Source organism: Carassius auratus, unplaced genomic scaffold (genome assembly GCF_003368295.1).
Source record: "Carassius auratus strain Wakin unplaced genomic scaffold, ASM336829v1 scaf_tig00216707, whole genome shotgun sequence".
Classification (NCBI taxonomy): Eukaryota; Metazoa; Chordata; class Actinopteri; order Cypriniformes; family Cyprinidae; genus Carassius; species Carassius auratus.
Genome location: NW_020528700.1, coordinates 1781 through 29469, shown reverse-complemented (window position 1 = coordinate 29469; position 27689 = coordinate 1781). Strand labels below are relative to the sequence as shown.

The 27689-nt window shown below is 37.2% G+C and overlaps 1 pseudogene; it reads right to left on the bottom strand.

Moving 5' to 3' along the window:
* Window positions 1–27689, bottom strand: LOC113098823 (multidrug resistance-associated protein 5-like; annotated as a pseudogene).

The window sequence follows — 27689 nt, the reverse complement described above, 5'->3', positions numbered from 1 at the left end:
ATCATTCCCATCGGAAAGCTCTTCTTCCTGACATCTTCCACTATATAAACTCAGAATCTCTCTGTGTGCTAATAACAATATGATCGTTGTGTTAAAGTAACAAACTAACGGACAATCTCAGTTTGAGCAGCGTCAAGGATTTCAATCTTCTCAGGATCTCTGGATGTGCTGCTGAGTGCTTACTTCTTCAGTGTGACTAAGTGTTTCTTCTGCTGCCAGCATCATGCCACGAAAATGTGAGTTTTCATTGGCCAGCAGCTTTGAAGGGGTGTCAAACTCCAAAATCTATTTCAAAGATGAGAAGATGTCACATCAGCATGACTTTGACATATTAGTGTACATGCAGTCCATACTGTTACAGAATATCAAACCAAGTGCAATCTCTAAACAAGTGAGACTTTATGATTTTACTGCTCTGAGTCTGAGATATAGAAAGAACACATCCAGTAAATGCATTAGCATGTCATTTTAATTAAATGTGTTAATGTTAATTTGACAGCTCTCTCTATGTATATACCGTACACTGCATTTATAGAATTATGTTTTCACATTCACATCTAATCTGACACGTACGATTTAATATGCTCTGTGAGATTTCTACAGACTTAACCTTTGAGTTTGCTTATGACATTAAATTATGAACCTGAACAATGACTTTGGCTTCAAATATCTTGATTTTGAATGTTATATCCATGGGTCTTTTTGTGGATGCTTGAGCTTTTTCTTATAAATGTCACTTGGTTTTATGTTTGTTTTTGTTTTGTTTTGTCTATGCACTGAAACTTAAAGCATATGGGTGAGCCATACTGACAAAAATGTCAAAGGATGAAGGATGTCTATATATCGATAACTAGACAAGTGTGTTTTTTGCTGGTACTTAAGGTGTATAAAGTTGTAAATATGGATATTTTTCTTACACAAATGCATATCTTCGCTTCAGAATACCTTTATTATCCTCCTAGAGCCGTGTGGACTTCTTTCATAATGGATGGGTGCAATTTTTTGGACTTCAAATTTTGGGCTACCATCGACTCCCAATATAAAGCATGGATTTGCCTGGATATTAATTAATATAACTCTGATTGTATTCGTCTAAAAGAAGTAGAATGTCATACACCTAGGATGGCTTGAGGGTGAGTAGATTCATTTTTGGGTGAACTATCCCTTTAAATCAATTTCTAAGGACATTTTTACCTTTGTAAGGTTTTTTCTAATCCTATTAGATGTAAGCTTAATCTTACGGTTAATCAATGTATTTATTTAGAATGATAAGACACTATAGGAGTGTTTTCAGTCTTTGGGGTCACAGTATCATTAGAAGGAGACCCCACCTGTCCCTGGTCCAGGACCATGATGCGGTCACAGTTGAGCACAGTGTTGAGGCGATGGGCGATCACTAGAGTACTGCAACCACTGAACGAGGTGCGAATGGTGTCCTGGATGAGGCGATCGGTCTCGCTGTCAATAGCAGCTGTTGCCTCGTCTAACAGCAGGATCTGAAACACACATCACAAGATTACATCCAGCACAAACCTAGGATCATGATCATCTTCATCAAAATCTGTTCAATGGCCAGTCATTTCTCCAGCACTGTAATGTTTTTTAAAGCATGCTCTTTTGTGTGTGTGTGTGTGTGTGTGTGTTGACATATGTCAAGCTGAAACTGATAAACTGAATGGCTTGTCTAGTCATTTTTCAAAAAATCAAGTAAACACACAAATTATTCAGTATAGATTTTTTAAGTTGTCTAAATTGATGGCTCTCGACCAGGGGCCTCTAAATGACCTCTCAAATATTTCTTATTTCATTTAATTCCTTGTTTTAAGAACCAGGAAAAGCTTGATATATGTGCATGCTATAAAGTCAAGTTATTTCAAACAAACAAACCCCATATTATTAATAATTAATACACATTACTCTAGTTACGCCATGCTCTAAATTAAGAGTAGAATCTATGAGTAAAAATATCTGTAATATTTTAAATTGTTCCTGTAGCTCAAGTTGTATAGCATTGCATTAGCAAGCGCAAGGTTGGGGGTTCAAATCCCAAGGAACACATGTTAGGAAAAAATGATGGATTGAATGCAATGTAAGTCGCTTTTCAAAGCGTCTGCTAAAATGCATAAACCAAAAAAAAAAAAAAAATCACGCACAATTATTGGTTTATTTTTAGTGACACATTTTACAGAAACCATAGATTTTTAAAAAACAAAGCTAGGATTGGTAGCCTGTTAATATTCTTGTGCACAATGTGGGTCCTTGGGAGACAAAATGCTGAGAACAGAGGAATCATTTATCAATGATTCTGACGTAACTCCTGTGCTTTACGTAATCCGTTACATAATGTCCCGTTCTCATATCATTACAGATGGTGTGCAAATGTTTACATTATCCGCGAGAGAAGACCTTGGAAAGAAAGCTAATACTTGTGATTTTTCAATAGTTATACACTGTCTGCCAAGTGGTGGCAATGTTTCACCATTTTACAACAGCTGAGCTTCAACAGCGCTTCACAACAGCAGGAGAAAAACAACCAAGAATGCAAATAACACACTTAACACTTTTGCCAGAACAATGGTTTGAGAAGCGTATCTGATCTCAACCGTTACCTTGCTGTGTCTGAGAAGAGCTCTGGCCACACACAGCAGCTGTCTCTCTCCAACAGAGAAGTTCTCTCCGTTATCCGTCACCTCTGAATGCAGTGAATTAGGAAGCTGGCTTACCTGAAAATAAATCAGCACGTGACAAGCTCTCAGGCACAGGTACACCAAAGCCAATTTTAAAATGGTAATACTGAGTCAGACTCACTCACCATGTCCTTAATGTGTGTTTTCTCCAGTGCTTCCCAGATCTGTGCATCTGTATATTGATCCCAGGGATCCAGATTTGATCTGTTGGATTTATAAGCAACTTAGTTAGCATAAACCGACCCTAGTCTTTCTGCACATGCTTCATTAAGAAGTTATCTTTAAGGCGAAACAAATGTTTGTCTACCTTCCGAAATCATTCGGATATGCTGATTTATTTTATCAGTGTTGAGAACAGTTGTGATTTCTTTGGAAACTGTGATGCTTTTTTCAAGATTCTTTGATGAATAAGAAGTGCAAACGAACAACATTTTTTAAAAATAGAAATCTTTTGTAACAGTATAACTCTTTACTATCACTTCCAACCAATTTAATATATCCTTGCTGAGTAAAACTATACATAAAAAACATTAAAAATTATAGATAAACTTTTGAACAGTCATGTATATTATCACAAAGAATGTCTATATTTTATATATATATATATATATATATATATATATTTTATCTAATCAAAGAATCCTGTAAAAATATCAAAGTTTCCAAACAAATATTAAGCAGCGAAAACTACGCTTTGCTTCTTAATTGCTGGGTTATTGCAACCCAACTTTGGGTCAAATTTGGACAAAGCTAACTTTTGGGTTAAAAATGTTATGTAAAATTTTAACCCAACGGCTAGTCCATATTTGACCCAAAGTTGGGTTGAAACAACCCAGTATTTTTTAGTGTGTGGTTTACATTACTGGAATAAATTATGTTTTCAAATATATAGATTTTTTTTTTTTTGATTAAATAAGTGCAGCTTAGTTGAGCATCTGAGAGACTTCTTAAAAACAAACAAACAAAAAAAACATTAAAAAATCTTACTGATCCAAAACTGCCCACTTTTCACAATCCGATCAATCCCAGATGGATTAAAATGCTTAGTTTGTACATTTATTCTGTTTCACTTGAACGCACTTGTATGTGACTGTGTAAGTGAAATGCATTGCATCATTGTGACTCCAGGAAGGATAACACATGGCTTGTCTTAGTAAAGTGACGTGGACCGTACCTGACAGTGCCAATGAAAAGAACCGGCTCTTGGGGGATGACTGACAGCTTGCTCCTCAAATCCTCCAGACCGATGTGAGCGATGTCGACACCATCAATGATGATTGATCCCCGGCTGAGCTCCACCAATCTGAAGAGTGCGACGCCCAGTGAAGATTTCCCTGAAGAAACAACCAACCTGTGTCACGCCAGTAATACGACCCACAGTAGAGATGAACACAAACGACTTCTTATAGGATAAAGAAGCCTTGTAGACAGGTGTACCTGAACCTGTTCTGCCAACTATCCAATGGTCTCTTCTGGAAGAACACTAAAGGAGAGATTCTTCAGAACCAGAGGAAGGTCATCCCGATATCGCATTTCCACATTCTGGAAGGTGATTCGTCCTTCTTCTGGCCAGTTTGAAGCAGGAGCGGAGGAGGCACAGATCTTTCGAGGACCTTCGCTTTCCAGGTTCTGAGTGAATAATGATTATCCGCATTATTTTTAACGTAAGAGCAGCTGCAGGCATTAGTAACTTGAACATGTGAGGCATGTACAAAATAGTCCGTTATGCTGCTTGATATCGCAAACTTGTCTATGTTATTAAACTCTTTTAACAACAGCCAGCAGGCTCATTCTGCGTAGCTTCTCCAGAGTGTGATTTTAGTAAACAGGTTCAAGCAGTTCCTCAAAAAGAACCAAATTAATGATTTGTTTGTGAACCAGACATCCCACCGAACTGTTTGTCTGAAGCTCTGGATTTCAGGTAATAATACTGCAAATAATGTTCAGTTTCTTGCACATACTGATCGTTTCTCTTCTTAAGACCTCAGTACATCATCAGGAGCCAAAGTGTTAATTTAATAAAGATAATACACTTTTTTATTCTCAAAAATTGCATTTTATGAATCACCAAGGGCCACAGTTTCAGCTTAAAATCTTCTTTACTGTTCTACTGAAGAAAAAAGTGGTCACCTATCTAATTATCATAATGCAAGACAAGCCTGTAGACTATTTTCAGCTGTGTTCAGTATGGTATATGATTTATAAATTGAGCAAGATTGATCAAATGGTTTTACTGTACTTCTTTATTCTTCTAGTTATTCACCTATAGCAGCTAATACATTTTGTAGTCTCACAGAAAAATGTTCTTTTGCATTGCTAGATAAGTTGGATACTTTGTCCTTCAGAACTCAGTCAGAGCATTATTGGCTTCATTAATCACTGTAAAATGCTCTCTGCCACTTGAGTGGGAGCTAAGACAGCTGTACTGTTCTGCTTTGATAAGAGCCTCCTGAAACAAGCTGTGTCATTCACTAGATGCTCTGTTGGGCAATAAACGCGTGCCATGAAGCCTGCTGAGCGTGATGTAGCAGGCTCACTATGCAGCGCTGACCGCTGGGCTCAGCCACCTGTGCAAAGTAAAGAGCTGATGTCTTTTGTGCGCTGTGTCAACTGAATAACAAACGGTCCGTCCCTTTCTATTTGCCATTGACACAACCAGCGCACATGTGTCACAGAAGCTTCTACCTTTATGTAATGGTTGATCCGCTCCACTGATGTAAAACGGGCTTCGGTTTCAGAAAGCAGCCTCACGGTGAACTGAAACAGGCCGGTTAGCTGGATGTGGGAAGGGAAAGAAAACGGAGTAAATAACAACTGAGCAATAGTAAGCAATGCGAATTAATAACGGCACAGTAACAGTACTTCCTGACAAGCGTCCGCAGTCATATAGACATTGTGTGAGAGTGGCGCACCTGTACGGCGTAGGAGATGGCCAGACCGGCGTAAGCGGGAGGAATGCGGCCGTGCATGAAGACGATGAGGAGCGCGACGGTGGTGATGAGAGAAATGCTGATGAGGTCCAGACGCACAGCCAGCCAGCGCATAGCACAGCTGAACAGATAGTGACACGCTTGGTTTGTGTCCAGCAGGGCTTGATTCCTGGTGGAATATATCCAATATTTAACCAAAGTACTTTTTTTTTTTAAGTTTATAAGCATCTTGTATCTAAATATATAAATACAAGATGCTTAAATTTGTTAAAATATGATTGAATTGAATTGAATAAAAAAATTTATTTCATTATTAGATTTTTATTCATAAAACTGAGAATTCCGTCATGGATTCTGATTGGCTAAGCCATGTTCACGTTTGTTTACATTTACATTTGTTTGTTTGTTGCTTGGCAACCACTTTGTTGCAACCACAGCTGATTCCGAGGAACTACATTGTTTGGTGGAAGAATACTTTTTTTTATTAATATCATTATACTGTATTTGCTCTGTTTTACCTTACTACGTATGTGGAATAACCATGTTTTAAAAGCAATAAACCCTGTGAAGCCGTGGTTTATAGTAAATTTATAACTAGCTAATAATAAGGGGTTTAAAGGCAACCCGCTTCACATCGTACCTAACAACGCCCCTAAACTGTTATAAATCCATGGCTTCTTGAGGCTTATTGCTCTATTTGTGAAATGCTTTCTTGAAAAGCCACTAGGTTTGTCATTTTCCATGATTTTCTGATGCAATGCCATTTGTGAGTGTGGCATCCATGCACTGTTTGAAGTTTGTGCAAACTTTCTGAGGCCAGTTTATATAAAGACCTCAAGTAAAGTTTCACTTCAGTGTTTGTTTCAGAGAAAAGTCATGGAGGGCATCCTGTAGTGTGAATATTACCTGTGTATGAAGTCAGCCCCCCTGCCGTAAGCATAGATCGTGGACAGGCCTTGCAGACTGCTGGTGATATGAGAGGTGAAAGGGGATTGGCTGATGTTCTCCAGGCGCTTCAGCTCACGAATGAGAACCCTTTGGGTAAAAAGGACAACCGGAAAAGTATATTTATATATATTTTCCAGGCCCTGACAAAAAGTCAGCCAGTCTGAGAATACGAGCGGCGATATACGGCTGAGTTTTGATCAAAGCTCTGGCTCATCTCATCTGCTTATCTGTGCGGCTCACAGAGCTGTCTGTGATGTGACGGTTAGTGGCTCAATAACAGTGAGACTGAGGGGATCTTCCTGGCCGAGCTGCAGTCATTTCTGGCTTCTGAACTGATTTATACGGGGCTTTATGGGGTCTGTCACAAGTCAGCGGTGTCAGACAGAGCCAGGCCAGTACTGATGAGAACTCAGGCTGATTTCAGTGCATATAAGTGCATATATGAAAAATGCATTGCTTGTGAATAATGTTAATAAATCATACTTTTGTTAAAAAGAGCCCAAGCGCAAAAAAGACAAATACTATGAAAATGCATGAATAATGGTGGTTCTGTTGTCTTTTCAGACATATTTAATAATAATAATAATAATACTAATAATAATAATAATAATAATAATTTATATTATAATTGCTTATTTAAAATTATTTATAATATTACAAAATTGTTCTAGAAATTCTTTGCAATTACAAACAAATGGCAATAATTTTTTTTCAGTAAACATTAAATTTAAAGGTAGAAAACTGAAATCAGGTCAATCAATAAAAACATTCTTCAATAGTTGTTTTATTAAAAACAATTGCAGTCTATATTAACTGTGTGTGTGTGTTTGTGTATATATATATATATATATATATTAAACTTAACTTATTAACTTTACACATACACACATAATAACTAATTTAAATATTTCGATTATTAATATTTATTTGAATTTATATTTACATTTAAAAATATACTTCGATTTTTTTGTTAAATTTGGTTAATACATAAGAAAAACATTGTAAAACAATGCAATCATATTATTCATAGAGAATATAGAGATAATGTTTATTATCCATAATGTCTATAATGTTTCTAGCAGATATTGAACACACATATTTGTTGATTAATCAGCCTGACCCATATATTTGGTTCTACTTGTACTTTTTACAGTGACACAGCTCAAGTGTTTGACCCAATAAAATCTGTAAGACCGAACCTGGAGATGCGGTTGACGATGAAGAGGAACAGCCCTAAAGGAATGATGGAGAACAGGAACCAGGGGAAGACAGCGCCCACCATGCCCAGACAGAACAGCACTAATGTCACATTCTGGAGCAGCATTTCAGCTTGCATCGCCAGACGCACGTCAACTACACACAGAGGAAGAACAGAGACATCAAAACGCTTCCCGTCATCCTGCATGTGAAAGGATTTGTGAAAAGAGATAAAGAGAGGTTGCTCACCCTCATCCATGTCCCTGGAGAACCGGTTGAGAATGCGTCCCAGCGGTGTTGTGTCGAAAAAGCGCATGGGGCTCAGAAGTAGAGTCTTGAATAGTTTATCATGCAGAACCGAGGCTGCCCGCACAGTGCACTGCAAAAACAACAACAAAACAACACACACACAACACTGTTAATAATGCATGCAGCCAGACGCAACGAATGCTAATAATTGAGCTGCTGATTTAACCTATATAATTCTTTAGTTAGGTTACACAAACATTTACACAGCTATAATAGCTAGATTTATATGGGGGAAAACCTTTGCAAATATACAGGAATGCTTCTGCTCTGTAAGGCCCTGCATGAGACATCACACACATCTTCAGGAAAATAGGTGAATTTCATTCTTTGACAACCGATATTCCAACCGATATTCCCTGGAATATCGGTTTGGATGGCCCTTTTCAGAATAGCAAAAGAGCTCAAACAATGTTCACAGTTGTTCCCTCCTGATACATCTGGTTAGAAACAATAAGTGAAGGAGGACAGAGTCAACATCAACAGCTTTTTTGGTGCAAATGAAAGTTATCGAACACATATAACATTTATTATCAGTGTTGACGAAAGTTACTTTTAAAAGTGTTGCATAACTTTTTGCATTACTCAAAGAAAAAAGTAACTAATCATGTTCATTTTATGGAAAGTAATGAATTACATTACTTTTGTGTTATTTTTTCTCATCTGGGTTGGGCTTGCTTGTTTTTTTTTTAATATATATAAAAAAGTTTTTTTGGCAAATGAAAAAGCCTGGTTTGTGTAATATTCAGAGTTTGTATTTCATTGTTTTTATTAATTTTGAGGAATACTGAATCTGTTTTAATATTAGTTAAATATGAGTACATACAAGTGCATTGGTTTAGTATTGTGTTAAGTATCAAGTATTTTTTCTTCCCAAAGAAATTAACATTTTCACTTAGTGAGGATTTATTAAAGTAAGAAGTGACAGTAAAGACATTGATAATGATACAAGAAAAATTATTTCTAATAAATGCTGTTCTTTTGAACATTCTATTCATCAAAGAATCCTGAAAAATAAAACGTTTCCACAAAAATATGAAGTAGCACAACTGTTTTCAACATAATCAGAAACGTGACACTGAAGACGGCTGAAAATTCAGCATTGCATCACAGGAATAAATTATGTTTTAAAATACTCTAAAATTTTAAATTGTTATTTTAAATGGTAATAATATTTCATAATATTACTATTTTTATTGTAATTTTAATCAAATAAATGAAGCCTTGGTGAGCCTAAGACTTATTTTATTTAAAAAAAGACATGAATGATATTGTAACGTCATCACTGCAGCAGCTCATATGAACACACAGTTACATAAGTACAAATATTCTCAAATATGTGTCGGTAGACTATTGCGAATACGCCAGACATGCCTTCATAACTAAATTCCTCATGTTATGCTCATGGGGGAACATGTTACCATTTGGACTGGATGCTTTCTGGCACAAGAGGACAAATTCATTCCATTAATGGATTATGTAGAGTTCCCAAATTTGCAATCTTACCTCTGGATAAAACAAAAAAGATAAGCCATCACAGAGGAATTAGTGAATACAAGTGACAGACAATTACACAGACACATAACCTCTCTAATGTGCTGTCAGCTTTGCTTAATGGAGAAGAGGGCACGGGGTCCTGAGGGGACATGTATACTCAACCCCTCCAGCTGAAAGTCAAGACACTGGACAGATAAATGGATTTAGCCTGCAGGCAAATTAAATTAAAGATCAGAAAAAAGAGAGAGGAAAGCAGACACTATGGGCCCTATCTTGCACCCAGCGCAATTGACTTTGTACACCGACGCATGTGTCATTCCTATTTTGCATCCGCGCAAAGCGCGCTTTTCCCTCCACAGAGGCACGTCGCTAAACTAGTGAATGAACTTGCGCTCCCAGGGCGGTTCAGCGCAAAAAAGGAGGCGTGTTCCGGCGCAAACAATCCCTGGTGCTATTTTGCTGTTCCATTAAACAATTGCGCCACTGACCAGAAAAAAACTAGTCTAAAGTCAGTGGCGCGTTGCGCGTTGTTCATTATGCTATTTTAAGGGCGCAAGCTTGACCATAATGTATAGCGTGCACAACGTGCATACACTTTGCTCATGTAATCTACACAGATGCAACAGTTATTTTTGCAAATCATAAATTGTTACACTAAAAAAATATTAACACATGAGATGACGGAAATCATTGTGAAATCTTGTTTACAAATTATTCAGGCTAATTGTAGTAATTAAGGATCAGACCTGTTTGCCCGATAGTGGCAAGACATATATGTATATAAGGACATCTGACAAATTTGTTTGTCCGTCAAGAACCAGGAAAAAAAAAAAAAAAAACGATGAAACAATTGTGGCTATTTCCTCCCACGCCTGTTTAACCGACGCTATTTTGGGTGGGTTTCTCCCATCCCCATACAACACAACTTCTCTGTCTTTCACTGCTCTTACAAGAACATCAGTCTCCTCGGCTGTGAACCGCTCCTGGCGTGCGCCTGGTAAATACGCCATAATAATAGCAATCCATAATGGAACTTGCGCACCTGCTTTTAAAGGGAATGTTGGATGACGCTCCGATTGGTTTATTTCACGTTACGCCCAAACCACACCTATGAATAATGAAGCTACTTCAGACCAACCCATTTTAGATTTGCGCCGGTACTGATTTCATATTTCAACAAACAAGAAGCTAATATCGAGTAACACTTTAGACACAATTATTGTCAGTTTGTCGCTGTTTCGCCAATGAATGTAGTTTCAATAAAAGCCGGAGCGCAACATTTATGCATCTCAGAGAAACTCAGAAAGACATTGATTAAATGGATTAAATGCATAAAGGATATTTATGTTATTACATTTTCTTTTAAATAATGCAAGTTTGTGTAATGAGTTTGCATCGTTTTTTATTGATTTTGAGGAATGCTGAATCTGTTTTTGTGCGTTTACTTTAATAGTTACTTTAAAAAAGTAATCTGATTGCGCAACTCACATTACCCCACAACACTGAAATTACGACACACTAAGCAAAACATAGTTTAATTATTGGTACCGGAAAAAATCCTAAAACATATCAAGATATATATTATTTTAGTACATTTCACAAATCCTTACTCTGTGCTATGAGCATGCCGTGTCCCAGATTACACCGCCGTGGGAGAAACGAATTAATTGCGAAGCCCCCCTGACAGATTAACCTGCTACTCTCAGGTAGATTCAGGCAGTGATGAATAGTGCATGAGCAAAGAAGAAATGCATCTGCCTAAGGACTTAAGTCTTTGATGAAAAATTCAGCAGTGTGTAATGGAGACAGGAAGCCTGGACTGAGGAATCTCATGCAATGACGAATAAACTCCAGATTACCTTGACGAACACCAGCCCTCGCACCGTCTTCAGGAAGAGCGCCGCCCCCATGGATAGGACGTACACCCTGGAGTAGTACTGCATGTGTGGATTCAGTCGCATGCTGTCGCTCTCGGCGGTCTCGTTCCCAAGCAGCACGGAGGAATTCTACAGGGACAAAGCAACATCACCTTGAAAACGTGATCCTTCCCTGGAGATTCCCAACAAACCAGCTGAACTGCGTGTAACTAGTCCCAATCTCAATTATTTTGCAGAATGCGAGTTAACTGCAACATCTGTTGCCGTGATTGTCCCTCTGAGTAAATCGTGTGGAGTCTGGCACTTCTAATTAGTTTCGGGATTGATGTTCGTTTTGGCTAAGCATCAAAACTCTGCGATTAAAGCTGGTGGTCTGTCGCCTTTAAGGAATAATTCACCCTAAATAACAACTTGCATCATTTTTTGGTCGTTTCCAAACTTGTGAAACCCAAAATGATGGATTATGACCTCTTTCTGTTGTCCTTGCAGGTAAAGCGAATGTGAAATGAAGCTTTCAAGCTTCAAAAATAAGGGCACAAAAAAACTGTTTAAGTGATATATTTTAAAAGGCTATTTTACTCTAAAATGCAAATTCTGTTATCATTTAGACCACCCACCCTCTTGTAGTTCAATTTCGTAAAAACAAATGAAGATTGTTTTAATCAAATCTCTGTCTAAGATTCAAAAAGGATTCAAAATGTTTGTAAAGAGACCAAACGAATAACAGTAACTGAGCGGTTTAATCAAAGTCTTCAGTAGAGCGGGGTTGCAAGTTCTTGATGTTTTATTTGTAAGCATCATACTTTTTTATCTCATGTAAGTTAATCTCATAAAACTAGTGAGTTAAGCCAGTAGTAGCGCTGACAAATAGCTAAAGGAGTGAAAAGCGGAAGAACAGACAAACCGATTCAACTGAGTGAGTCATTTACGCTGGAACTCCGATTGATTCAAACTCAAGCGACTTTGATCATTCAGTTCAAAACCAGTTCAAAAGAGCCTTTCATTATCGAATTCCGATGTATGTAACCCTTCACAAAATAATTGAAATCCACCCTAATTCTCATGATCATGAGATCATGAGCAAGAAGGAGGAAGCAAATGATTATTTTGAGTTAGATCATGCCAGTCAATAGGATGACGGGAATGATTCATTCAATGATTCATTCAGTGATTCGTTCATATTGATCAAAATTTCTCCTTTTGTTTTCCACGGAAGATAAAGTGAGTTCAGCTGTTATTGTTGGCTAAATCCTCCCTTTGTCTTACCCCACTGCCCTGTCTGATCCAGTGACTGAGCCACCAGTTGCTGAACGCGATGCTGCCGGTGGTGAAGAGGAAGAGGAGGATGTTCACGATGAAGACCAGAGGTCCTCCGGCAGCCTTGATGTAAGAAGAGTACACTTGCCAGGCCACAGCCCCGCTCCCCTTTTCCTCGGCCTGCATGAGCTGATCTGTGAGGGCCACATCAGACAACAGAGAGAGAGAAGAACAACAAAGAAGTGACTCATCTTCTTGACCTCACAAAAGAGTTCAATGGAAACCAACGACTGTGCCAAATACAATGTGTATTTGTAACTAATAACTGATAAAAACACTCTAATTTATAACTGATAAAAACACTCTAATTTAATGCAGCATGATATATTGACATTATAAACACATATACATACATGCACACACATTTTTATATAAATATGTTGATTGCAAATAATTCTTTTGTAGCTATTATAAATTGATAAATCATCAAAAATGCACAAAACCCACAAATCATGAACATAGAAAGCTGAATAGACAAAAATTTATAATTGTATACAATTTATTTTATTTGTTAATGTTAACATGACATGCTAATTAAATACATTATAATATGAATGAATATATATATATATAAATTTATTTTAAAATGCATTTACAAAACATGAACATAAAATGTAAAAATGTATAATTTTTAAAAAAATGTCTGTTAAAAATGTTACCATAATATGCTTATAAATTACATTATAATATAGTTGTTCATACATGCATGGAATGTATTTATAAATATTAATAAATTAACACAAATGCATCATCACAAAACATGACAATCTGAACATGTACAAAAAATACTCATTCTATCATTTTTAATGTTTCTTGTTTGCTTGTTTTTTTTTGGGTAGCATGGACTAAACCATCCTCACCTCCTTTCTTGCTCTCAGTATGAGGTTTGGCTGCAGGGCTGACATGAAGGGACTGCGGGCTGCTCTCGTCCTCGACCCCCGGCTTGTTTTTTAGGTTCTTCCTCACTAGGTTCTGAATGAAGGATGAAGAGAAAGAGAATGAGCGAGACCTGGTAAAGAGCAACCCGCAACTGATTAAATCAGCCAGAACAAAGGCTGCTGGGTCATTAATACAGAGATCAGTGACAATGTCCCTCGACAGTTACTCCTACAGATCAATGCATGTGTAAATTACAAAAGTACGGCATGAATTAACATTTCAAATCCACAACAAATGGCTGTGCAGCCCGTGGTTCATGAATTTTGCAGTGGGACATGTAGGATGTTTTTTGACCCTGCGACCCTGGTGTTTTCCCATCGGGCAGCGTATCGCACCTCTTGCTGCACGCTGTTGAAAAGGGCAGCGTAGTCTCGGCCTTTCTCCATCAGCTGGACGTGTGAGCCGTGCTCTGCTATCTGACCGTCCTTCATTAACACCACCTCATCACACTCAGGCAAGAACTGCAGATTAAACACACCCCGAGGAAAGGACAGAAGAGTGTCAGAAAGTACAGCAGGAGACCTTATGTTACATTAACCCATTAATGTCACATTAGAAATGTCATTTGCTCATTTGAAGAGATGCATGATTTTTTTCTTAATCAGTAACAGTAATTATTGGATATATTTCATTATTTATATTTTAAATAGTGCTTTTGGATTTTTTTTTACATTTCCTCAACTTTTTCTTTTTTAGATTATCTATCTATGTAATGCCAAATAATTTTTTTTAAATATAAATATATACATTTATATATATATTGGCGATCCCCAAACTGACTCAAATGATTCGCGATCCCGCTACGAACTCCCGAACTGATTAAAATGACTCGCGCTCCGAACTCCCGAACTGACTCAAATGATTCGCGAACCCGCTACGCACTCCCGAACTGATTCAAATGATTCGCGATCCCCAAACTGACTCAAATGATTCGCGATCCCGCTACGAACTGCCGAACTGATTAAAATGATTCGCGCTCCGAACTCCCGAACTGACTCAAATGATTCGCGAACCCGCTACGAGCTCCCGAACTGATTCAAATGATTCGCGCTCCGAACTCCCGAACTGACTCAAATGATTCGCGAACCCGCTACGCACTCCCGAACTGATTCAAATGATTCGCGATCCCCAAACTGACTCAAATGATTCGCGATCCCGCTACGAACTGCCGAACTGACACAAATGATTCACGAACCCGCTACGAACTCCCGAACTGACTCAAATGATTCGCGATCCCGCTACGACTCCCGAACTGATTCAAATGATTCGCGATCCCCAAAACTGACTCAAATGATTCGCGATCCCGCTACGAACTCCCGAACTGACTCAAATGATTCACGAACCCGCTACGAACTCCCGAACTGATTAAAATGATTCGCGCTCCGAACTCCCGAACTGACTCAAATGATTTGATGAAAATTAAAGGGGCAAATTAAGTTGAAGCTGAAGTACAAAAATTGCTAAAAGTGAAATAATAATAATAATAAAAAAATAGATAAAAAAGACAAAAGCAAGTGACAAAATTACTAAAACTTAAACCAAAATGAAAATACAAGCTTATAAAGTATAATAAAGTCTTATAATATAATAAATGTTAATATAACAACTACAAAAATAATTAAACATTATAACATTAAATGTGTATTTGGCGTATTGGCCTACAGTTTTTAGAAGATTTGGTAGGTGCATTAAAGCATTTAAAGCCATGCTGTGTTATAGTCATGGCTGAAGGGACTGCTAACAACAAGCCTTTGCTATAAAACATGGCTCATCTCGTGCAAACCGTATTCAATCCACAGACTGTAATGGATGTGTACAGTACAGTGTCCCCTGTCCCAGTCTGTGCTGTGTCTGTGCACTGCATCACATGCAATCATAGCCTCTTGCCTGTAGCTGGTGCGTGACAAAGATGACGGTCCTGCTCTGGGCCATGCGGCGGATGGCGCTGTGGAATATGTGTGATCCCACACGAGCGTCGACGGCACTCAGGGGGTCATCGAGCAGAAGGACGGGTCTCTCGCTGTACAGCGCTCGAGCCAGACTCACTCTCTGCCGCTGGCCGCCGCTCAGGTTAGCTCCTCTCTCTCCTATCTACAGCAGATCATTCACTTCAGACACAGTAATCATCACACTGTGGTTTTTTTAAACAGAGATAGCATACGAGTGAGATTTGAAAGACCTTGTGCTTTGATTGTGTTTGTCGAGGTCAGAGATTATAGGTGACCCTGGAGCACAAAGCCATATAAAATAATCTTTCCATTGATGCATGGTTTGTTAGGATCAGACAATATTTGGCAGAGATGCAACTATTTGAAAATATGGTATCTGAGGATGCAAAAAAATCTAAATATTGAGAAAATCACCTTTAAAGTTGTCCAAGTGAATTCTTAGCAATGCATATTACTAGTTAGAAATTAAGTTTTGATTTATTTATGATATGACATTTATATAATATCTTCATGGAACATGATCTTTACTTAATATCTAAATGATTTTTGGCATAAAAGAAAAATAGATAATTTTGACTCGTACTATGTATTGTTGGCTATTGCCACAAATACACCCCAGCGCCTTAAAACTAGTCACATATTATGAGTGTTATAATGCAGATACCTCAGTCATATCACCATATGGCAGCTCAATAATATCAGGAAATAAACAGCAGGCTTCCAGAACTGCGTTGTACCTTGTGAGAGATGAGCACAAAACTAGTTTAGTTTTCAAAGAAAGGCTAAAGTCATTTTTATGCAGAACTCATTTATGCATGAATACGCTCCCTACTTCTCCTCAATGTATCTTTTTCCGAACAGGATGTTCTCCCGGAGGGAATCGTTGAGGATCCAGGCCTGTTGAGCAACATATGCGAAGTCTCCGTTTACAGCCACTGAGCCGCTAAGAAGGGTCATCTAGACAGAAGGAGGAGAATCAGACCTTTACATCTGCTGAGAGCACCAGCTGCTTTATGTCCAGGATCCTTTATGATGGTTAAAGGGGTGGTTATAAAAAAATCAAGGTTTTTCATTATTTACTCTAATTTCATGCCAAACCCATATGCTGTTATTCTCTCAGTGGAACTCATAAAGAGAAACACTCATCCTTTCTGTAAAACAACAGCTGTCAAGCTCCAAAGACAACAAATACTGTAACACTGTAGCATATGACTTGTATGCAAGTCTTACAAAGTCAAATGGTAACTTTTTTTGTGAAAAAACAGACTGAAAGTTAAGACTTTCATTGATGATTTTCACTTATATGTCTTTTGTGATTATAGCCTTAAATATATAAATACATAAAAAAGAGCATTTTTGCATAGATAAAAGCTTTAACCATTGAAAGACTATTGTTGCAAAATTATTATTTTTTAATAAACAAGTCTCTATGCTTACAAAAAATAGAATAAAAACAGTAATATTATGAACTATTATTATTATAATTTAAAACCCTTTTCTATGTGAATATAATTTAAAATGTAATTTATTGCTGTGATCAAAACTGAATGTTCAGAATCTTCTCTGCTGTTTTACAAACATTACAATTATTATTCATGTTGAAAACAGTTCAACTGCTTAATATTTAAAAAAAAAACTGATATGATTCGCAATCCCCAAAATGACTCAAATGATTCGCGAACCCGCAACGAACTCCCGAACTGATTCAAATGATTCGCGATCCCCAAACTGACTCAAATGATTCGCGATCCCGCTCCGAGCTCCCGAACTGATTCAAATGATTCGCGATCCCCAAACTGACTCAAATGATTCGCGATCCCGCTCCGAGCTCCCGAACTGATTAAAATGATTTGCGATCCCCAAACTGACTCAAATGATTCGCGAACCCGCTACGAACTCCCGAACTGATTCAAATGATTTGCGATCCCCAAACTTACTCAAATGATTCGCGATCCCGCTCCGAGCTCCCGAACTGATTAAAATTATTCACGATCCCCAAACTGACTCAAATGATTCGCGATCCCGCTCCGTGCTCCCGAACTGATTAAAATGATTCCCGCTCCGAACTCCCGAACTGACTCAAATGATTCACAATCAGAAGTTCCCAATTTGTTTACATATGTGTACATACATACATACATACATACATACATACATACATATATATATATATATATATATATATATATATATATATATATATATGTATATGTATGTATGTATGTATGTATAATTATATATATATATATATATATATATATATATATATATATATATATATATATATATATATATATATATATATATAAATTCAGAAATAACAGAATATAATTTTAATCTGCCATTTACCAGAAGTTTTACTGTTAACTATTTAAAACGTTTTATTAATTGGAAAAAAGCTGAAATAACTTTTTTTTTTTTTTTAAAGATTATTCGATCATTAGAAATTCAAAAGTGCAGCATTTTTTTTAAATAGAAAAAAGTTATCTAAAAACTTTTAAATGATTTTACTGTCATTTTTGACCAATGCAATGCATCCTTGCTGGATGTAAGTATCAATATCTTTCTTACTTTGTTTCTTCAAACAAACACACAAACAAAACACACAGCATTCCCTCTGACCCCAATCTTGTGAACAGTAGTGCATGTAATTCCTCACCTGTCCCAGTAGAGCAGATAGCAGCGAGCTCTTTCCACTGCCGACTCCTCCACAAACCCCAAGCAGTGACCCCTGGGTGTACAGCGCAGAAAACAGGCCAGCAAATTACGTCACAGATACGCTCTGTTCATAAATACTGTATCCATGAACTGTTTGCTGCATGCAACACTTGGGCTTCCCATGAAAACCTAGTTTTTTTCTGTATATATGAAGAGAGATGTTGAAAACGCATCTGATCGTTGACACTGTAATCAGTAAATCCACACATGGACTGGTAATAATGTATGGCAGTACCTTCCGGATGCAGAGGTGTATGCGGTGCAGGGTTTTGTGCAGCGGGGGTCGGATGCTCTGTGTGGAGGAGATGGTGCTCTGTGGGCTCTCCTGCTCCATGTGTGTGAGGAGGTGCTCTGCGTTGGCTTCCTCGCTCTCCTCTTTGCTGTTCTCTGTGGTGATGTACAAGCTCAGTTTCTCCCTCTTTAGGACTCTCTTCATACCTCCTCTTTTTTGCTGGCCTCGTCTTTTTTTTGGCAAGCCACAGGTCTTCTCCCAGGCCAGTGTGGCGTCTTTAAACTCCACCGCATTATAGGGATCTTCCGTTTTGTTTGAGATCAGCTCCCTGTCCTCCATCAAGAAGAGCTTCTGTGGGCACAATAAGAGGCATTAAAGGGACGGTTCACCCAGAAATTGCCTTCATTTACTCACCCACATGTTGTTCCAAAACCAACAGTTGCAAGTCCCCATTGACTTCCATAATATTATTTTTTCATACTTTGGAAGTCAGAGGGGTCCTGAATGGTTTCCACCATTATTTTGGTGTTCAACAGAGGAAATAAACTAATACACGGTCTGAAACACAACATGAGGGTGAACTATCGCTTTAAATCGGGGAATCCCAAACTTGTTTGGTAAACACTTTGATGTGAAGGTTCTCACGTTAAGTCTGTCATCATTTACTCTCCATGCTGTTATTACAATCACAAATGACTTTCTGTGAACACATAAGGAGACATACTGCAGAATATCCATATCTTAATTATAATAAAAGTGAATGAGGACTGGGACTGTTTATGGTTCTCGTTGTCTCGAAAAAACAATTGCATTGAAGTCAATGGGGATTATTAACGGCCTGTTCAACAACATTCTTCAATATATGTTATTTTATGTTCGATAAATAAAAGAAACTCAAACTGGATTGAAACCACTTGAGTGTGAGTAAGGGGCCGTTCACACAGAACTAGTTTTTTAATTCCAGTGCACTATTTTTCCATTTTATTGCTATGTAAATGCACTGGACAGACAAGTTATACAAAATTTAACTACTACAGTCAGTGCCACTCATCAATGTCAGTTCCAAAACAGTTGACCAATCAGAAGAACCGGAGGCGGGGCATAGCTTTTGTTAGCAAGTTTTGATAAGTCAGATCATCATCAGCATATTGTGATATCTTTAATAAGATCTCAGTAAATGTTCATCTTGAAATATTACTAAAAATATACATATATAAATGTATTTACTTTATAAAAATCAGTAATGATTTAACACATGAAAGATGACCTTTGTCCAGAAAACTGAATTATACTAATAGGCCCTTTGCTTATTTAGAGGACTAGGGTATACATTTTTGGTGTTATACTATCGCACAGCTACAGGAAACCTATACGAGGACCACTTTTATGATGCATTTATGGTGCTTTTTGTCATTTTTGGAGTCCCACTCCCCATTTGTTCGCTATATTGGAAAAGAGCTGCATGGACATTCTTCAGACTTTCTTCTTTTGCACTCTACTAAAAAACATGACGGTTTGAAAATAATGTCAGAACAGTAGTTTTTGGTTGATTTGTGGATGTGGGTGTGTTTTTGACCTGAAATCTTTTCACGGCCACGGAGCCTTCGGATAAAGCACGCACCGCCAAAGGCGTGACCTTTAGAGCAAAGGTCATGGAGTTGAAAACAGCAACGACGGTGAAGGCCTGCAAGGTGTGACAGAAATTAAAACAGGTCTCTGTGAGTTCGAGCTTGCAGTTGATTACGAGCCTCAGGCAGAAAGCAAACAGCATTAGCATGGCTTTACCTGTGCTGCGGTGAGATCATAGCCCAGAGCCATGTGAAGAGTGAAGGTGCACACGCTGGCTATCACCACCACCACTGGAGCTACACCCACCGTCAGGCTCTGAACACAGCCCGCTCGCTCCAGGACCCTCCTCTCTTCAGACCGGACCCCTGGAGACACACACAGGACTCATGTTCAATCACTATGTCCACAGGTGAGAGTCTCTAAATGTCCCGGGGGCCAGTTGCATGTAATAATTAAGACTAGTCTTACAAGTTAGTCATCCAGTTGTTCATTAAGTCTTGCCTAATATGAATCTGAAAAGTAAGACAGATTACAACATGGTAAACATAATCTAACCGGTCAGACTAGTTTTTAACAAAAGGTGCTATATGTAAATTTTTTGCAGATTTGTTTGTGCGAGGAAACATACCAAGTTTCACACTTGTTTCTCTGAAAAACAACGCTCCAGTCAGTTATTTTACATTGAAATATGCGTTCTGCCAGGACAACACAGCATATTGCAGCCATAGAATCCAGCAAGCGGAAAAAAATCAGAAACCACAGATTCAACCCGACCTTAAAAGCCACGGCATCAATCTAGAAAAAAACCCTGTGACCAGAAGCATTCAGAAAACTTTATGCGGACCACTTTATATAACACATTCATGGTTCATTTCTATTTAGCATTTTTCATTTGAATTATCAACTTTACAAATTTGCTAAACATTTAATTGATGAATGTCATTTATTTAATCACTCTATACATCAGCATCCCGGCTGAATTATAGACAACGCTTTCAAAATGTAATTCAAAATGACTTCTGAAGATTTAAGCGTGCAACTTTTATAACGTATTAGTTATTCTCATTTAAAACGTAACTATGCATGAACAGAAACATATTTAGCACTCGAAATAAGACGGAAAACCTGCTGTGTGAATTGTGTTTCCATCCTAGAACACAGTTTCCAATTTACAGGAGCCTTACTATGTTCAATCCGGCAGCTACACTGAGAAGTGCAACAGTAATGGAAGAGAGATCATAATCATTAATGGGATGTTGCAGTAGATGTGATGCTGAGACACTGGCTGGTGTCCAAGTGTCTCATTTCCTCTCCCTCTGCTGCACTAATATTTGGCTCCCGACTGGCCGCAAGCTGGCACATTAATTCAGCGCTGCTCTCTGGCTTACAGCCAAAGCGTTTTTCTGCTGGTCTAAACAACCAGAAGCGCTGGACGTTATCTCTGAAAACTTTGCTTGATCTACATAATTCATATTTAGAAGATGTTGATCCATGCAGCTTGTGATATTTTATTTATAAGTGCATGCAAAAAAAGGTATAAACAGAAGATTTACTGCTAATTTACTGCTAAGCTACATAAAATAGATAACTGGAGTAGCGCATCCCAGTTAAAGGGGTTAAATTATCAGTTTTCTCCATATACACAGCATCCTAAAAGTTTTTGAACATTTAAGACACAACTTACATGGTACTTGGTTAGATATTTCCTATGACGTTAAAGAAAGGATAGTTCAAGCGCCTTTTTCAAGCAAAAGAGGTTTTGAATTAAAAACTGATGAATAAATATACTGATCAAAATGTTGGTTTATATCATCATGATTACTGCACTAGATTTTATATTCTGCTTCCTATGCAATGAACGTCCTATATTTTAAGGGTGATTTAAGTACTATGAGGAAACTCTTCCATTCAAATTCTGGGGTTGGTAAGATTTTACTATGAGGTTCTATTTGGTAACTATATTTAATGCATCAACTAGCATTAACTAACAATGAGCAACACATTTGCTATATTATTAATTCAACTTTTTTAATGTTAGTTAATAAAAATATACCTGTTCATTGTTAGTCCATCTTAAATCAACCTTTTTATTTTCATAATGCAATAGTAAATGTTATAATCACCATTGACTAAGATAAATAAATGCTTTAGAAGTAATTTTCATTATTAGTTTATGTTAACTAATGTAGCTAAGTAATGTTAACAAATGGAACTTTACTGTAAAGTGTTACAGATTTTTTAATGTGTTTGAAAGCACCTCCAAGGTTGCATTTATTTATAACATGCTGATTTGGTGCAAAATAAACTCCTAATTATCAATGTTAAAAAACAGTATTTTTTGGTGGAGACATTGATACATTTATTTTCAGAATTCTTTGATGAATAGAATGTTAAAAAGAACAACATTTATTTGAAATGGAACTCTTTGTAACATTCTAAATATCTTTACTGTCGTGTCCGATCAATTTAATTTGCCCTTGCTGAATTTAAGCATTAATTGATTAAAAACAAAAAAATTAATTACTCAAAATTTTGAATGGTTGTATAGAATCACATCCCTAAATTGTACTTATTTAACATTCAACAAAGTCAAACTGTCCAAAGGTATTATGAAAGAAAGAGCGCTAAATGCTTTGTAAGTTAATTTGAAAGCTCAGGGACTTTCGGGACATTTCAGCGACGGACGAATGAGGAAGGACAGAGCCAAGACAGCGGATTAGGAAACTTGAGATTGTTCCTTTAAATTCAGTGCAAAGCCACAGAGATGATCCTTTGATTTCCATGGAGACTATGACATCTACGCATCATCATTATACGGTCACTTCCTGTTTGGCTGAGTCAGTGCTGCTGTTTGAGTGGTTGTAGTGCTGTCTTACTTTGGATGTTGCTGGCAAACGCCGTCTCCCAACAGTACATCTTAATGAACTTAATACAGCCCAGGATCTCGTTCATCAGCCGGACGCGCCGATCTGTAACAGCCACACACCTTTTACGGAAATATGCTGTCAAGCGGGAAGCCAGCATCTGCAGGAAATAATTCAAATGTGAAGCACACTCAGACACAACGCTATAGTGTGTTCTGCCTCAAAGGGAAACCCCATGAGTAAAACTGACCGAGGCAAGCATTTGTACTTAAAAGTATATCAATTTTAGGTAACAATTTAGATTAGGGAACACTATTCACTAGTTATAGCATGCATATTACTAGCACACTGGCTGTTTTACTAGTACTTATAAAGCACATATTAATAAATGACCATATTCTAGATCCCTTTAACCCTACCCAAAACCTAAAAATAATTACTACAACAACTACCTTATACTTATTGCCAATAAACAACAAATCAGGAGTTTAATAAGGAAAAACTTTTAGTTGATAGTGAATACAATGGTGCTCACTAATCTAAAGTGTTACCAAATTCCAAGGCGAAATCATATCTGCCTTACAGAAACCTGCTTAAATTATTATTTTGGTTTTAAAGCGTATAATCCGCCAGGCTACTGTTATAAGCATAAGCCCCGTCTGATTGGTCATGGTAGCGTCGTCGAAAAAATATATAGAGATATACTTAATGTTACTCAGAAAACAGGACACAGTTTGAGTCATTAGAATGCTTGTGGTAAATACTATGCTTACAGATAAAAGAAAATCCCTGCTATGTTTCGTTTAGATTTTCGCAGTGATCTGAACAAAAACAGCAAGACCGGGCTTACTGAAAATGCATATTCATCCTCTGCCAGAATGGCAGAAAAAAATTACATAAAAAAACAAAAAGTTGGTGTCTGGTCTAGCCAGGTCTCTAGGTCTAGTCAGGCTGGTTTTAAATTATTTAAGGCTGGTTTAAGCTAGGGTTGCACACACACTCCACACACACACACACACGCACACTATAAAATGGAATATTCTATGCAAATCATAAATAAGTAAATTTTTCATGCTAATGATTCAATTGCACGCTTTATGGGCGATTGTCCTAGAAATCACATGAATTCTGACATTACTATTGAAACTGGTCACATTACAAAACACAATTGCATAATATCACACTTATTGCCACATACATGTTCTCAGATCAAAATAAATCTTTTCTCAATGTCTTTTGAGAAACGTCACAAGTCACATGTGAGAAAAAATTGAAATAAAAGATTTGGGTGACTCAACAGAAGTGTGAACTTGGCCTTGTAGGCGGCTGTACATATTTCTTCTTATTAACAAAAAGATTAGATGTGCTTATCTTACCATGGTGGGTAGAAGATGACAAAAATGGCCGATCCCACGAGTGCAGTCGGTCCAAAGAATTAGACGGTGTATGACAGACCCAAAATCCCAACGAGAGGCCCTCCGGCCAGCAGACAGCCCACCGAGACGGCCTCGTACAGACGCTGTCCATCACTGGAGCAGATGTTTACAAGCTGAAAGAGTCATCATCGAAACTTAAACATCAGCGCTGGCACTCACAAACACAAGCCCAAATTGATCATAAAGAGTGGGCTTAAACTCGCCCATGAAGACGTTACTCTAAGTAAATAAGGCATGACCCTGAGAAGCCAATCGAAGCTTGTTTACAAAAGTGCAAAACTGCTCCTAATGAACAGTTTAGAGTATTAACACACAGGTCACCTCTCCAGTGCTGATGTCTTTAGTGCTGCGCAGACGCAGGATCTTCTGGAAGGCGAAAGTGAGCGCGGCTCCCCGGAGGCGTGCAGCCGTGCGGTAGTTGACAGCCCACATGAAAGCCAGAGACCAGGAACGTGTCAGCTCCATGAGGAAAATCCCAGCGACCAGAGCCAAGCCGTACAGCAGCTTCACCTCTGCACACTGAGAGTACTCCAGCAGGGCTCGGATCAGCAGAGCCTGACAACAACAGCACACAGCCTGGATGATGCTGAGGGAGGACACAGCTGCACAAAGAGTTTTTTTTTAACAGGATAAAAATTACACGAGCTTTGAGGTTTAATGGCATCAGAACATCCTCTGACTTGCGCTGGGGTGTGAGATCAACTCTCACAAGTCTTTGACTCTGTTTCAAAATATTCTCATTCTAATTATCGGGCAGATCTGGTCCTGGATGCTCATTGGTCAGGACAGGTGTGCTGTGAATTGCATTGCTAAAAAATGTAATTCTAAATAAGAAATTAATAAAACTTGACAGAAAAGGAAAAATACGTTTTTCTTCCTCACTCACTTTTCAAATTGATCTTATGACTCTGACAATTTTTTTTTTTCTGAAAAAGATCAGTCTTTTTATTCTGTAAAGACACATTAAGTTGTTTAAAAGTGACGGTAAAGGGATTTATAAAAATTATATATTTTAATATAATGCTATTCTCTCTATTCATTAAAAATAATGAATTTTTTGTATTCAATCACTTTTCAAATTGATCTTATGCCTCTGACCAAATACGTTTCATAAAAAATAAAAAAAAAAAATTTTTAAGGAAGGACACGTAATTTTTTTTTATGATGGTAAACTACGTTTAAAAAAGTATATAAAATAAATGCTATTTTTTCTATTCATTAATAAAAATATATATTTGTTGTCTCATTCAAATTGTTATGCCTGAAAATACGTTTCATAAAAAAATAATAATAATAATAATTCAGGAAGGACAATTAATTTTTTTTTTTATGATGGTAAACTAAATTTATACAAAATATATATTTTAAATAAATTCTGTTCTGAAAAAATGTATTTAAAAGAAATGAAACTGAAAAAAACTTTTCATCCTCACTTTTAAATGTTCTTAAGCCTCTGACCAAATACATGTTTTTAAAAACGATAAATAGTTTTATTCAGTAAGGGCCCATTAAATTGATTAAAAGTGATGCTAAAAGACACTTATAAAATAATTATTTTAAATAAATGCTGTTGTTGCTCTCTCTACTCATCAGGGAGTACTGAAAAACAAAACATATAATTGATAATAATAAGAAATATTTCTTGATCACCAAGCTTTGCCGTCACACACACATAAAATACAATTTAAAACACATTCAAATAATAAAACACTTAATTTAAATTGTTATAGTATTTTAAACATTGACCCTGTTTTTAATCAATAAAGCAGTCTTGGTGAACAGGGACTTTAAAAAACTTTAATTTAATTTCTGGCTTTAAAATAGCACTTAAATGTACAGCAAATAAATGCACGAGCTGCTGAGACAATGGCTGACCCATGCAACACTAAGCAAATCAACGCAGGGAAATAAGTGTGCTATTTTGTAACATGTAATCCCTGATAATGCTATTAAGCGAGTGCTGTCAGGGGCATGTGCGAACTTGTGTGGGGAAATAAAATTAACAGCTGCGTTCCCAACAGCATTTCAGTAAGAAACTCCCAGCTACACCAAAATAAATCCCCTCATAGTGAAACTAATAAGATCAAAAATGTGTTTGTTTTTTTTTAATCCGAACTAAATCACTCTTGCTGAATAAAGATCTAAGCTCATTTGGCAACAGAAATAAAGCAGTAGGCAATAACGTGAATAATATGAATAGCATGGACCATGCACGGAAAATCCAGAAACATGCCACAATACTGTGGATTAATCCTAGTGTGAAGTAAGAGAAGGAATGGAAAATCTCAATTTTCATTTAGAGTTTGCAAATAGGGTATAACCTCTCTAGAGTAGTTATAGTAAGTTAATATAGTAATTATAGATTAATAAATATAATACACACACTTAAATAATGCTTTTTGTCGTGTTGGTTCTTGTAAGTCTGTGATCATTATGAAAAGTGTGACCCTGGAGCACAAAACCAGTCTTAAGTGTATACTTTTTTGGAATTTAGATTTATGCATCCTCTGAAAGCTGAATAAATAATCTTTCCATTAATGTAAGGTTTATTAGGATCAAATAATATTTTGATATAGAGATGCAACTCTTGGAAAATCTGGAATCTGAGGGTGCAAAAAAATCTAAATACTGAGAAAATTGCCTTTAAAGTTGTCCAAATGAAGTTTTTAGCAATGCATATTACTAATTAAAAATTAAGTTTTGATATATTTATGGTAGGAAATTTACTAAATATCTTCATGGAACATAATCTTTCGATTTTTGGCGTAAAAGAAAAATCGATAATTTTGACCCATGCAATGTCTTTTTTTTTTTTTTTGGGCTATTGCTACAAATATACTCCAGAGACTTAAAACTGGTTTTGTGCTCTGGGGTCACAGATGGCATGAGAAAAAAAAAAAAAAAACTATTTCTAAAACATTCTCCTGTTGTCTAGATAAGGGAAGCAGGACAAAGGTCAGAATGCAACCCAACAACTTACAGGTCCAACAAATCCAGCCACCATGGTGATGAGCAGAGAGAAGATGGCCACCAGCATTCGGGTCTGACAGAACCTCCAGAACACCCGAGACAGAGACGCCGTGTCCTTCCCTCGCCGCTTGAGCTCCTCGAGCCACAGCCACTCCAGTCTGAACCATGCATCGCCAAAGAACAACAGAAAGAAAGCTAAAATAATGACTGTATTCACTGTCCGCCACTTCCAATTCATTGCAACTTTAAGAAA